Below are 13,850 nucleotides of genomic sequence, written 5' to 3'. Positions count from 1 at the left end.
AGTAAAAAACACCTTGCCTAAATTACTCCCCCTGAAAAGAGTTCCCTTCACTTCAAACATACTCATCCCATCATCCTTCTCTCTTTCTGAAGCAGTTCTGAATGAGATTTCTTTCATTGTTTCCTGGCAAATTTGCTTTGAGCTTATAGAAATGCTACTGATTTTTGTATGTTGATTTTAAATCCTGCTACTTTACTTAATTCATTTAGCAATCTTAATAGTTTGAGGAACTATTAGACATTAGGTTTTTCTTTGTGTAGAAAAGGGGAAATTTTGACTTAGTCTCTATTTGTATGCCCTTTCCTTGTCTCTCTTGCCTAATTGATCTGGCTAAAACTTCTTATATTCTGTTGAGTAAGAGCAGGTAAAGTAGATACCATTGTCTCACTCCTGATATTAGAGGAAATACTTTCAGCTCCTTCCCACTCAGTATGATGTTGAGTTATAATCTAGAGCTAGAATATCCTCCGAAGGCCACATGGTAAAGGCCTGGCCACCACACTGTGATGCTCATGGGAGGTGGTGGACCCTCCAAGAATAAAGCCTAAGAAAAGTAAGTTGGTGTGCCCATAAAGGAAATATGGGGAGGCTGCTCTCTTTCTCTCTCTGCTCCACCCCTCACCACAGGCCCAGAAGCAACAAAGTTGGCTGGCCATGGACTGGACCCATGAGCCAAAGTAAGTCTTTTCTCCTTATAGTTATCTCAGGTATTTTGTCATAGTAATGGAGGTGTGTTTAACACATTGGGTTTGTCATATATAGCCTTTATTATATTAAAGTACAATCATCCTACCCCTAATTTGTTCAGGGCTTTTATCATGAAGGGATGTGGAATTTTATCAAATGCTTTTTCTGCTTCTGTTGAAAATCCTTCATTCCACTGATATGATATATTCATTCATTTGCTTATACTGAACCACCATTGCATCCCTGGAATGAGACCAACTTGATCGTAGTGAATGATCTTTGCTAATCACTTATGGAGAACTTTTAAGTATGTTCATTAGAGATGTTGATCTAGTGTGTGTTGGGGGTGGGGTGGGGGGGTGTCTGGTTTGGGAAACAAGATAATCCCGGCCTCAGAATGAGTTTGGAAGGGTTCTCTCCTTTTCAATTCTATGGAATAGTTTGAGAAGAATTGACTCTTAAAAAGTGGTAAAATTCAGCAGTGAATCCATCTATAGCCCTGCACTTTTCTTTGTTGGGAGACTTTTTATTATTGATTAGACCTCAATACTTGTTACCAGTCTATTCAGGTTTCTTATGTTCTGGTTTGCATTAGTCAGCTTTCTGGTGCTGGGACAAAATACCTGACATACACAATTTAAATATTTTGGCCCATGGTTTCAGGTATTTCAGCCCATGACTAGCTGGCTTGAAAGTAGAAACATCAAGGAGGAAGGGCATAGTGGAGAAGAACTGCTGAGCTCATGGCAGGCAGGAAGCAGAGAGTAGAGAAAAGAGCCAGAGAGGAAGGGGCTAGGGACAAGATATAGTCAGAGTGTCCACCATCACTGGCTCCTTCAGTTAGGGCCCACCTCCCAGCAGCCCATCGGCTAGGGACTCATTAACAGGTCAGTGCCCTTATGATCCAATATGAATCTCTGAGTAACCCTTCAGAGTTAAACCATACCATGATTTGATTTGGGGAGCTAATGTGTCCAGAAACTTCTCCATTTCCTCTAGGTTTTCTAATTTATTAGCATATAGTTTTCCATAATAATGATCCTTTGTATTTCTGTCATATCATCTGTAATGGCTTCTTTTTCAGCCCTAATTTTACTTATTTGAGTCTGCTTTTTTTTTCTTGGTTAGTCTAGCTAAAGGTTTGTCAGTTTATCTTTTCAAAGAAACCTTTGTTTCATTGATCTTTTATATTTTTTTTAGTCTCCATTTCATTTATTTCTGCTCTGACTTATGTTTCTTCCTACTAATTTGGGGTTTGGTTCTTGCTTTTCTAGCTCCTTGATATGCATCAAGTTATTTATTTGAATTTTTTTTTTTTTTGATGCAGGCACTCATTGCTACAAACTTCTCAATACTGCATTTCTTGTATCTACATATTTTGGTATGCTGTGTTTTCATTTGTTGAAAGAAATTTCCATTCTGACTTTGATGACCCAACTATTCATTCAAACGTGTGGTTCAATAGCCATGCATATGTATAATTTCTAAAGTTTCTTTTTTCTGACTTCTAGTTTTACTATCATGATCAGAAAAGATACAGTATATGATTTAAATTTTTCTTGAATTTGTCTTATTCTGTGGCATAAAATATGGTCTATTCTAGAGAAAGATCCATGTGCTGATGAAAAGAATGTGTATTCTGCAGCTGTTGGATGAGCTATTCCATAAATTTTCTGCTAAGTCAATTTGATCTATAATGTAGTTTAACTCTGATGTTTCTTCATTGATTTTTGCCCTGATTATCTTTCCACTGAAGAAGGTAGTACGATGAAATTCCTGTTATTGAGTTAAAGCTTATCTCTCTCTTTAGGTCTAATAGTGATTGTTGTATAAAATTGGATATTCCAAAATTAAGTACATATAGATATACAATAATACATACTTCCTAGTAAATTGATTCCTTGATTACTATATGATGGTGACCTTCTTTATCTCTTATGATTTTGATCTTAAAGTCACTTTTGTCAGACATAAGTATAGCTATTTCTGCTTACTTTAGGTTTCCATTTGCTTGGAATATCATTTTACATCCTTTCACTTTCAGGTTTTTTGCCTTTACTTGTAATGTGAATTTCTTGTAGGCAGCATATTTTTTTTCTTTTGCCATTCAACCAGTTTGTGCCTTTCAACTGAAGAATTTTGCCCATTCCTTCAGGGTTATTATTAATAGGTAAGGACTTATTTTTGTCATTTTGTTGATTTTCTTTTAGGTATTTTGAATATTCTTTGTTCTTGTTTTTCATCTTTGTGGTTTCATGGTGTATTGATAATTTTTCATGTTTTTTCTCTTATCTACTCTTCTGAGATTTACATTTTCACATTCTTTCATAGCAATTATGTAGGACCTCTCAAGCATCTTTTGTAGGGCTGGCCTGGTGATCAGGATAGTCTGGGGATATACAGTATAGTGGTAGAATACTTACCTAAATGCATAATGCTCTGAGTTTGATCCTCTACATTTAGAAAAAGGGAAGGAAGAAAGAAAATAAATGAAAGAATTCCTTTTTTCTTATCTTAGGTCTTTATTGCTCCAATTCTGAAGGAATCTTTGCTATATATAGTAATCTTGGTTGGCAGTTACTTTCTTTTGGGACTTAGACTATGTTACTCCATTCCCTGCTGGCCTGTGTCATTTCTGCTGAGAAATATGTTGTTAATCTAATGAAGGTTCCCTTAAATGTGACTTGGAGCTCTTCTCGTGATTTTAAAATTTTTGATCTTATATTTTTGAGAGTTTCACTATAATATGCCATGGTGTAGATCTTTTCCAGCCACGTCTATTTGAGTTCCTATAAATCCCCTGCACGTGAACACCCATATCTTTCCCAAGGTTATATTTCCTGTGCCCTTAACCTTTTTCTTCTTGCCTTCAGATATTCAAAAAATGCAGGGTTTTTTTTCATTTAACCTTGTCCCAAAGCTCTTAAACTGTGTTCTCTTTGAATGGGATATTTCAAAAGACCTGTTTCCGTGTTCATATAGTCTCTCTTCTGCTTGATCTAGCCTGTACTGAGGCTTTCAACTGTATTTTTTTCTTTTTCTTTTTCTTTGGTACCAGGGATCAAACTTAGGACCTTGCGTTTTTGAGGCAGGCGCAGTGCCGCTGAACTAAATCCCCAGCCCTGTCTTTATTTCTAAGACTTCTGTTGTGTTCTCTCAAAAATCTCTCTCTACTAAATTTCTCATTCATGTCTTGCATTGTCTTCCTAATATCACTTAACTGAGTATCTTTTTTCTCTCTGCCCTCATTAGGCTTTTTGATAGTCATTCTTTATCAGGTATTTTATTCATTTGTATTTTTTAAGCTGTTGCTAGAATTACTGTGTTATGTTAGAGGTATCATGTTACTTTGTGGCTTCTCATATTTTTTATGCTCCTCTATTAAGGAGCATAAAATATTGTAATTCTGGTGGATCAAGTATTTGTACTGCTATCACATAGTGACCTTCTCAGTAAACAGCTTTCTCCTGAAGATGATCTTGGGGTCAATTTGTTATGCAGTGTTGACTTTAGTGAGTTTAGGTACACTGTACATCATGGTACAGTTAAAAAACCCACTGTCTCTGCAGGCTGTACGAGAGTGTAAACATTTGAGCAGTTAGGCAGATGTGCACAGAAAGAATGCATGTGGAGTGCTCACTGTGTGGCTACTCCTACAAGGGAAGTGGTAGCTCTTGTTGGACAACTATGATTTCCTCAGTTATGTTTGTTGCTAGCTCTTCTACTAACAAAGGACTCTGCTATGGGGAGCATCAGCGGTGGTGGTGGCCTGAATTCCATGTTCTCTGACAAGTCGGTGCTGTAGGCCCAGACATTGCATGGGGACAAGTGTGGTGGGAACCACACACCCCTGTAGTGTTCACACCTAGTCTGTCAGCAGCACGTGGCCAGACAAGGCCTTTGGGTGTCCTGGTCGCAGGAGTTATGGTGTCCTCTGCTGCTACTATGGTAGTGCCTGCCTAGCAACAGGACCTCAGCTACCCAAAGCTGCATTCCATATCCTCTAGAAATGTGCCTTCAGCCCTGGCATGAATCCACAGCTGGCCATTGCTGTAATTTCAGTGGGCCAGTTCCCTGATCTCCTGGTTCTCGGGGGGATGCCCTCCATTCCTCTCCATGTCGCAACACCCATTCCCTACAATATAGTGCAACCAGCAGACTTAGGTCACAGTCACTCTGCAGGGCCACCCCACCATCACTGTGGAATGTCTGAGAGGTGGGAATGTGTAGAAGTCCCTGACCAGAGCAGTGCAAACTCAGATAATAACTCCTATCTCCAGATGGCTCCTAGCAACTATACCGTAGGCATTCACTGGGAAATGATCTGAGATCTTTTTCCAAAGAAAGCCTATTTTCCAGATTTCTAGTTCCTTATATAAGTGAACTGCAAGCCTGTGAAACTTTCCAGTAGCTAGGATTGCCAGCATCTGCACTGCTAAGAGTTTTGTAGGACTCTCTCTTTCCCCTTGCAAAGGGAAGACTCCTTCACCCAGATATGGAGTTGGGGTGGCACATACCAGGGCAATTTGCTTCTCTTACTAGGCCCCAGTCTGTCTATTGCTTATGTCCAGTGTTCCTCCATAGTTGCTCATCTCACCCTGTTTTTTCTTTATGGTGGAGGAAACAGATGCTGTGCATCTCTATTTAGATTAGAAATATTTTTAGGCATGAGTGGCATGATCAAATATTCTGTCAGCAGTCTGGTGACTGAATTAGAAAAATACTCCAGGTGAGAAATTATGGTTATCAGAATAAATGCTGAGTGATGGAAATGAAGAGAGATGCTATGAAAGTGTGATTCACACTGATCCATTGGCTATGAGAGATGAGAAAGTAGGAAAAATCCAAGGTGATTCTCTGATTCTGGTTGAACAATAAAGAACTACAGTATTAGGTAGAATAAAGAGAGTGGATGAGTCTGATAAATTGTTATGGACATTTTAGCATGAGATATTTTCTAAAATATTCAAGTGGAGATATTCAGCAGTTAAATGCAGAAATCTGGAACTTGAAATAAAGATGTGCTAGCCACTGTCAATTTGCAAGTCATGGATGGTATCACCTTGGAGGAAGAAAAGGCACAAAGCATAACCCTAGGAAACTCTAGTTAAATTGTGGGAGGAAGATAGAAAAAAAGACAACCTAATGTGTAGGAAAAAAAAATCTTAGAAAGTATATTCATAGATGAGCTTTTTCCCTAAGGAAGGAAGAGTCAATATCAAAACTCGGCAGAAAGAACAAATACAATGAAAAGTAAGTACTGACAGCACTTACTGGACCTTGGCTGACAGGCAGTCACTGTTGACCCTACAAAGGGTGATGTCAGCATGGATGTGGGCACTGAAGTCAACCCAGCAGTGACAAAGTACAAATGGGAGTGGAGGAAACAGTGCTGCAAGGGACATGCCATAGCTTTAAGAATTCTCAGTTGTTGTTGAAGGGCATCAGTAAACAAAAATCTAGAAAACTCCAATCCTTTTTTCTCCATAGAAACATCAAAAACTGCCAATAAATGACAGAACTAAATAGGAACTCTGAAATAGAGTCAAATGTCTATGAAAAACAAGTAAACACCAAATTGGGGCAGGGGGGCACCTTCACAATGGGAGGAAACTTCATGGCATTTGCATTCACCCTTGCCCTCCTCAGGGCAGCATGATCTTCCTCTGAGAGCAACAGCAGGCACTACTACTCCTGAAAGTTTTAAGGGCATTACAAAAGCCCAGATACTTGAGACAAGAGATTAAGGGCACAAACAATAGGCTGTCTAGGATCCCAAGACTAAGACATTAAGACACTCAGAGGCAGCCATGTGTATCGGGGAATTGAGACAGCCACTCAAATACCTGTACCAACCCTTGGCTTTCACCTCAGGCTTAGAGCAAACCCACCTAATCACCGAAGAACTGCTGCACCACAGAGGTAGTCTCCAGAAATTGAGAGCTTGCTGGGTTTTCAAAAAAACAAAAATCACACACCAAACACAGAAGCAAAAAAACATAGCCCACTTAAAGGAAGAAAATAAAGTGACATAAACCATTTCTGAAGAAACACAGCATTGGACAAACCTAGACAAAGACTTTAAAACAACTGTGTTAAGCCAGGTGTGGTGGTGCATGCGTGTAATCCTAGCACTCAGAGGCTGAGGCAGGAAAATTGCCACAAGTTTGAGTCCAGCCTGAACTGCATAGTGAGGCCCGGACTCAAAATAAACATATAAAATAACTGTCTTAAATCAGCATTAAAAGCTATCACTAGAGATAAAAATTATAAAAAGGAACTAATGAGAAACTTTAGAGCTAAAAATATACTAAATTTAAAACTTCACCAGATATATTCCACAGAAGATTTAACAGGCAGAAGAAAGAGTGATCAAATTTGAAGTAAGAAAAATTTATATCATTAAGATAAAGAAAATGAACAGATCCTAAGGGACGGACTTTTCAGATACCTTCAAGTGAACCAATGTACACATTGTGGAAATTACAGAAGAGAGAGAAAAGGGGTTAAAGGATTACTTGAAAAAATAATGGCCAAAAGCTCCCTGAATTTTATGAAAGATATGAATATACAAATACAAGAAGGTCACTGTATCTAAGTAGTATACACCCAAAAAGAGTTACTTCAAGATAAATTAAAATCAAGCTATCTTAAAGAATGAATTCTGGCCGGGGACTTAGCTCAGTGGTTTCGCCGCCTGCTGCGCAAGCACTAGGACCCGAGTTCGATCCCCGGTACCAAAAAAAAAAAAAATGAATTCTGAAAGTATCAAAAGAGAAGAAGCAACTCACCATATACAAGGGATCCTCAGTAATATTAACAACTGTGATGTCTTAGCAGGAACTACAGGACACAAGGCAGCAGAATTATAAAGTGCTGGGAAAAATTCAATATCCAGTAATCAAAATGTGTTATAAACATTGAAACATGATATTTTATAAGATTAATAGGCACTAATAATAAAAGGGGAAAATTTTTAAAGGATGAAAGAGTAAAGAATTAAAATGGAAACTAAAAAATAGAACTATGACAGAAACCTAAGGAATGAGAAGTTAATGCAAAAAACCCTGTAATTTAGCTAATTGACTATTCCCTTAATTTTATATTTGAACCAATATTTATATGAATGTGCTTGCTGAATACTTATTAAATTTTAGAAAACCAGTTTTAAGATACCAATTTTCACATATGAAAAAATAATATCCAGCAAAACCAGTCCTTCAAAATGACGGAGAAATTAAGATAGTCCAAGATAAAACCAAAGGAGTTTATTGCCACTGTACCTGGTATAAAAAATGTTAAAGGTCATCCTTCTGGTTAAAATGAGAGGATGTAAATGATAGGTTATCTTTTTATGACTGAGTATTATTCCATGTTTACATACAGCATATTTTTTAGCGACTAATCTTCTGAATGGCATTCTAGATTGATTCTATATCTTAACTGTTGTAAATAGAAGGATATTATGTTAAGTTAAATAAATCACAGTGAGTATAGGCTAGTGATTACTAGAGGGTGGAAAGGTGAGAGGGAGGTCGAGTAACAGGTACCAAAATAATCCCATAGAAGGGACAAGATCTAGTGTTTTATAGCATGTGAGATGACTGTAGTTCATGCTAACCTATTATGTATTTTGTAAATAAATAGAAGATCTAGAAGTCTCCAAACATGAAGGAAACATTGCCCTAATTTGATCAGGATACACTGTGTACATGTATTGATATATCACACTGTAACTCATAACCATGTACAATTATTTTCTTAACCAAAAGCTGTCTTTACCGTGAACTTGGTACTAACACATAGAGCCTCTGCACCCCTCATTCTCCTGCACACCAGGAGAACCACTGGCACCATTTCCCTCCGAGAGCACCTTTAACATGATACCCTCAGCACCCAGTAACCAACTGCTCAGTACTTCACTGGACTTTGTTCTTTAATCTCCTTTCAAAACAAAAAAGTATTAGTGATATGTTTCAGAAATTTTAAAAAATTATTTAAAAAAATTTTTGAGATGGAAATGTTAACTACCTTGATATAATCATTACATATTGTATATAGGCATCAAATTATCACAATGTATCCCATAAATATGTAGAGTTAAAATGACTAAAAAATGAAAGATGCATAGTAACACCAAGCCACATTAAGAGATTAAGATCAGGGCCAGGGATTTAGCTTAGTGGTGCCGCTGCCTGCCTCGCAAGCACAAGGTCCTGAGTTCAATCCCTGATACCAGAAAAAAAAATAAGAGAGATAAAGATCAGCAGTGAAGGTAAATATGTAGGGAAATATGAAAACTAGTATTATTGTAACTTGATTTGTAGCTCCACTCTTATTTTCTACAAGATTTAAAAGACAAAAGCCTAAAAATAATCACAAATATATATATTTTAATATATAATATGTAAGATATAATTTTGCATCAATAAAGTGTGGAGAGGAACAGAGCTATCTAGATGTAGTTTTGTATAACTTTTGGATGTTATATAGAATCCCAACATTAATGACAGGAATTATACTCAGATTATACTCAGAGGGAAATTAGAAAGAAATAAAAATGTATTACTATAAAAAAACAACTAATTACAAAAGAAAGTAATGGAATATATTTCTTGTAAATACCAAAAGAGAGCTGGCATGCCTCTATACTGATACCTGATATTGATACTGATAAAAGGGTCAGTAAACCAAAAAAATAGAATAATTATGAATATATTTGCACTAAATATCAGAGCTCCAAAATATAAAGTTTTTCAATAGTTAGAAACTTCATTACTCCCACTTTCAATAATGAATAAGACAGTTAACATAAGATCAGTAAAGAAACAGAAGAACTAAGTAACACTATAAAGTAATTAGACATAATAGACATTTATAAAACATTCCACCCAGTAACAGCAGAATACACATTTTTCTCAAGTACATATGAAACATTCACCAAAATATGCTACGTTAGGTCAAAAAATTCTTAAAAGAATTTCTTAAAAGAATTAATTTACACAAAGTATTTTTCAAACCACAATGGATAAAATTAGAAATTAGTAGCAGAAGGAAAACATTCACAATTATGTGGAAATTAAAATACTCTAAACAGTGGGTCTAAAAAGAAATCACAAGGGAAAATATACTTTGAGAACAGTGAAAACAAAAACACAAAAATGTGTGGGATACAGAGAAAGAAATGTTAAGAAATTTTATAGAGAAAGAAATGTTAAGAAATTTTATAGCTGTAAATGCTTACATTTTTAAAAAAAGATCACAAATCAACTACCGAACTTTATACTTAACACCTTACAAATACAGGAAAGGAAGGGTAAAAACTAAATTTAAAGCTAACAAAAGGAAGGAGATAATAAAGAGTAAAATATAAATAAAATAGAGACTGGAAAAATGGTGGTTCACAGAACCTTGCTTGCATAAGAAATGATTGTGAGAATCAACTAATGGAATCAGGTCATATCTTCTACACAGTAAAAGAACCAACAGAGTAAAAAAGACAACCTACAGATTGGGGAAAAAATTTGCCAGCTATTCTTCAATCAAAGGACACACATCTAAAATACATAAAGAACTCAAACCCCACCACCAAAACAAAAGACCCACTCAAAAAATGGACAAGCAAAATAGACACTTCACAGAAGTACAAATGGCCAATAAGTACATGAGGAAATGTTCAACATTGCTGCCCATTAGTGAATAAAACATTAAGATTCCATCTTACCCTAGAAAGAATGGACATCATCAAGAAATCAAACAACAAATGCCAGAGAGATTGAGAGGGTAAAAGAACCCTTCTTCATGGTTAGTGGGAATGCAAACTAGTACAAACACTATGGAAATCAATGTGGAGATTCCTCAACCTGAAACTAGAAATTCCATTTGACCCAGCTATTGTCCTTCTAGGTATCTTCCTGAAAGAGTTAAAGACCTCATATTACAGTGATATGTGCACACCCATGTTTATAGCAGCAAAATTCATAACAGCTCAATCTTGAAAACAACCTATTCATCAACAGATGAAAGAATAGAGAAAATGTGGTATTTACACAAAATGGAGTACTATTCTGCCAGAACAAAAGACAAATTTGAGTTAATTTATAGGAAAATGGATGCACCTGGAGCCATAATATTAAGTGAAGTAAATCAGACACACAAGCTTAAATATCACATGGTTTCTCTTATATGAGAAACTCAAAGTAAAAATAAAGAGAAAAATAAAACAATAATATAAAAGTAGGGAAATAGATCTTCCTCAAAAGGAAAGGGAACCAAGAGATGGAGGGAAGAGGGTGAGAGGGGAGGGTCAGGGGATGCAAAAAGGAATTGAGATGTGTCACGTACATGTACCAACTCCACACAAGGAGTATACACATTATGTACTAATAAAAAAGGTTCTTCTGAAGATCAATAAAATATGCAAACAAGTACATTGACAAGGCAGAAAAGACTCGACTTTCTACAATCATAAATGAAAGTGGGAACACTACTATCAAATTTTTTAAAACAATAAAGAGCTTCTAAAATGATACTATGAACAGCTGTACACCAATAAACTGAGACAAAATGGTCAAATTCTTAGAAACATACAACTTACTATTACTGAGTCATGAAATAACTAATCAAGAGATATACTCAATAATCGGAAACCTCCCAAAAAAGAAAAGCATTAGATGAGATAGCCTTACTCATAAATTATACAAAACATTTAAAGAATTTATACCAATCCTTCTCAAAATCTTCCCAAAAATTATATGCTCCAACTTATTCTATGAGGCCAGTATTATTTCCCTGATACAAAAGCCACTACAAGAGAACTATACGTAATTATCTTTTATAAATATTGATGCAGAAACCTTTAACAAAATAGTAGTAAACTAGATTTAGTAGCATATCAAAAGATTATACATCATGAACAAGTGGGATTTGCTTATAGAATGTAAAGATGGCTAAACTCATGAAAATCAGCTAAATATAACACATTAGCAGAATGAAAGAAAAACCACACAATCATCTGAAAAATCATTGACAAAATTCATTATCCTTTTTTGATTAAAAAAAAACTTTAAACTTGGAATGGAAGTAAATGACTTCAAAATGATAAAGACCATATATGAAAAATGCACAGCTAGTGTTACACTCAAAGGTAAAGATGGCTTTCCCCCTAATATCAGGAACAAGACGGGGATGTCCACATTTACCATTTCTACTCAACATAATATTGGAAGTTTAGAGCATCCAGGCAAGGAAAAGAAAAAGTATCCAATTTAGGAAATAAAATTGTCTCTGTTCAGAGAGCACATGATCTCATATGTGAAAACTCTAAATTTCCAACAAAAACAACTGTTAGAATAATTAAATTTAGTAAGTTACAACATACAAAATTAACACCCAAAAATTGCATTTCTGTACATTAACAATGACCAATTCAAAAAGGATGTTAGGAAAATACGTCTTTAGGAAAATACATCTTTACAATAGCATCAAAAAGAAGAAAAAATCAAGTAGATAAAATATCCATACAATGAAAATTATAAAATAGTGCTAAAAGAAATTTAAAATGACAAATTGGAAGAATACTCCATTTGCATAGAAGAATTATTAAGATGTATCTACTACCTAAAGTGATCTATATATATTAATGAAATCCATTCTAAAACCCCCAATGATACTTTATAAAAATATAAAAATCCATCCTAAAATTTTAGATGGCGGGGGAGTTGAGACAAGTTTTCACTATGTAGTGCAGACTGGCCTCAAATTCAAGGCAATCCTCTTGCCTCAGCCTCCTGAGTGCTGAGATTACAAGCACACACTACCATGCTTAGCTAGATTCTTAAAATATATAATCTCTGAATAGCCAAAACAACCATGAAAAGAACAAAATTGGAGGACTCACACTTATTGACTTTAACACTTATTACAAAGCTCCAGTAATCAAAAAAGTGCTTTATGGTACTAGCATAAAAGAATACATATAGACCAATTTAATAGAGCCCAGAAATAAACTCTCAAATATAAGTATATAATCAAGTGAGTTTCAATAGGATGCTAAGATCATTCAGGGAACAGTGCTTTCAACAAATGCTAGGTATTCATAGGCAAAAAAAAAAAAAAAAATTGGGCCCTTCTCTTACACCATATACCAAAGTGAAAACAGTAAGAATCCTTCAGGACTTTGGCTTTAGCAATGCTATCTTACATATTAAACTATCTTAGTCTTTTTTGTGTTCCTATAACAGAATACCACATATGAGGTAACTTATAAAGAAAAATAATGTTTCTCACAGTTCTAGAGGCTGGGAAGTTCAGTGTCAATGTGAGGTTCCCATGTAGGATATGATGGGCCTCCCTGCTGTGTCATGGCTGGACTGGCATCACACAGCAAGGGAGCAAGCCCAGGTCTCCATTCCTCTTAGAAAGCCACTAGTAGCATCATGGAGCAGTACCCAGATGATCTCATCTGACCTTATTTACCTCTCAAAGGTTTCACCTCTAGATTCCATCAACAAATCAGTTTGGGATTTAAGTTTCTAACACATAAACTTTGAGGGAGGAGGGTGACATAAACAATAGCAGACACCAAAAGTACAAGCAACAATATAAATAAATAAAATGGAGACACTTTCAAGTGAATGAAAAGGTAAAACATAGCATGGAAGAAAATATTTGCAAGTCACAGCAAATGAGTTAATATCCAGAGTATATTATAAAACTCAGGTAGGTAGACAGACAGGCAGGCAGGCAAAGGACTTGAATAGACATTGTACCATATACAAATTAAAGAAATACAAATCAAAACTACAGATCAACGCCACTTCACACCCATTAGGTGTGAGGGCTATTATGAAAAAAAAGAGAACATGTGTTAATGAACATGTACCAAAACCGGGACTCTAGTGTAGTGGTGCATTGGGGGTAGTCACATAAAATAGTACAGCCCTGTGGAAAACTGTATGGTAGTTCCTCAAAAGATTAAACAGGGAACTTCCAGGAAGACAGTAGAGTGGTGAACAGCAGGGAAACAGACTCTCTGAGATTTGGTGTTCAAAACACCACAATACAGCAACATGAGGAAGGAAAGGAGGAGGGAAGTAGGAGCAAGGACCAAGGATCTGAGGGAAGAATTGAAGGCCACAGGGAGAATGAAGAGACAGACTTCA

At 35.9% G+C, this 13,850-nt stretch overlaps 1 protein-coding gene across 5 annotated transcripts in view; it reads left to right on the top strand.

Moving 5' to 3' along the window:
* Adamtsl1 (ADAMTS like 1) overlaps positions 1 to 13,850 on the top strand; it is a 1,037,009-nt gene that overhangs the window by 1,012,728 nt on the left and 10,431 nt on the right. The gene's annotated exons all lie outside the window — the stretch shown is intronic.

This window comes from Heterocephalus glaber, unplaced genomic scaffold (assembly GCF_053883595.1).
Source record: "Heterocephalus glaber isolate CG9 unplaced genomic scaffold, H.glaber_assembly_v1.0 deba00001481, whole genome shotgun sequence".
NCBI lineage: Eukaryota > Metazoa > Chordata > Mammalia > Rodentia > Bathyergidae > Heterocephalus > Heterocephalus glaber.
Note: the sequence above shows the minus strand (reverse complement) of the source record. Positions and strands in the feature narration are given on the sequence as shown.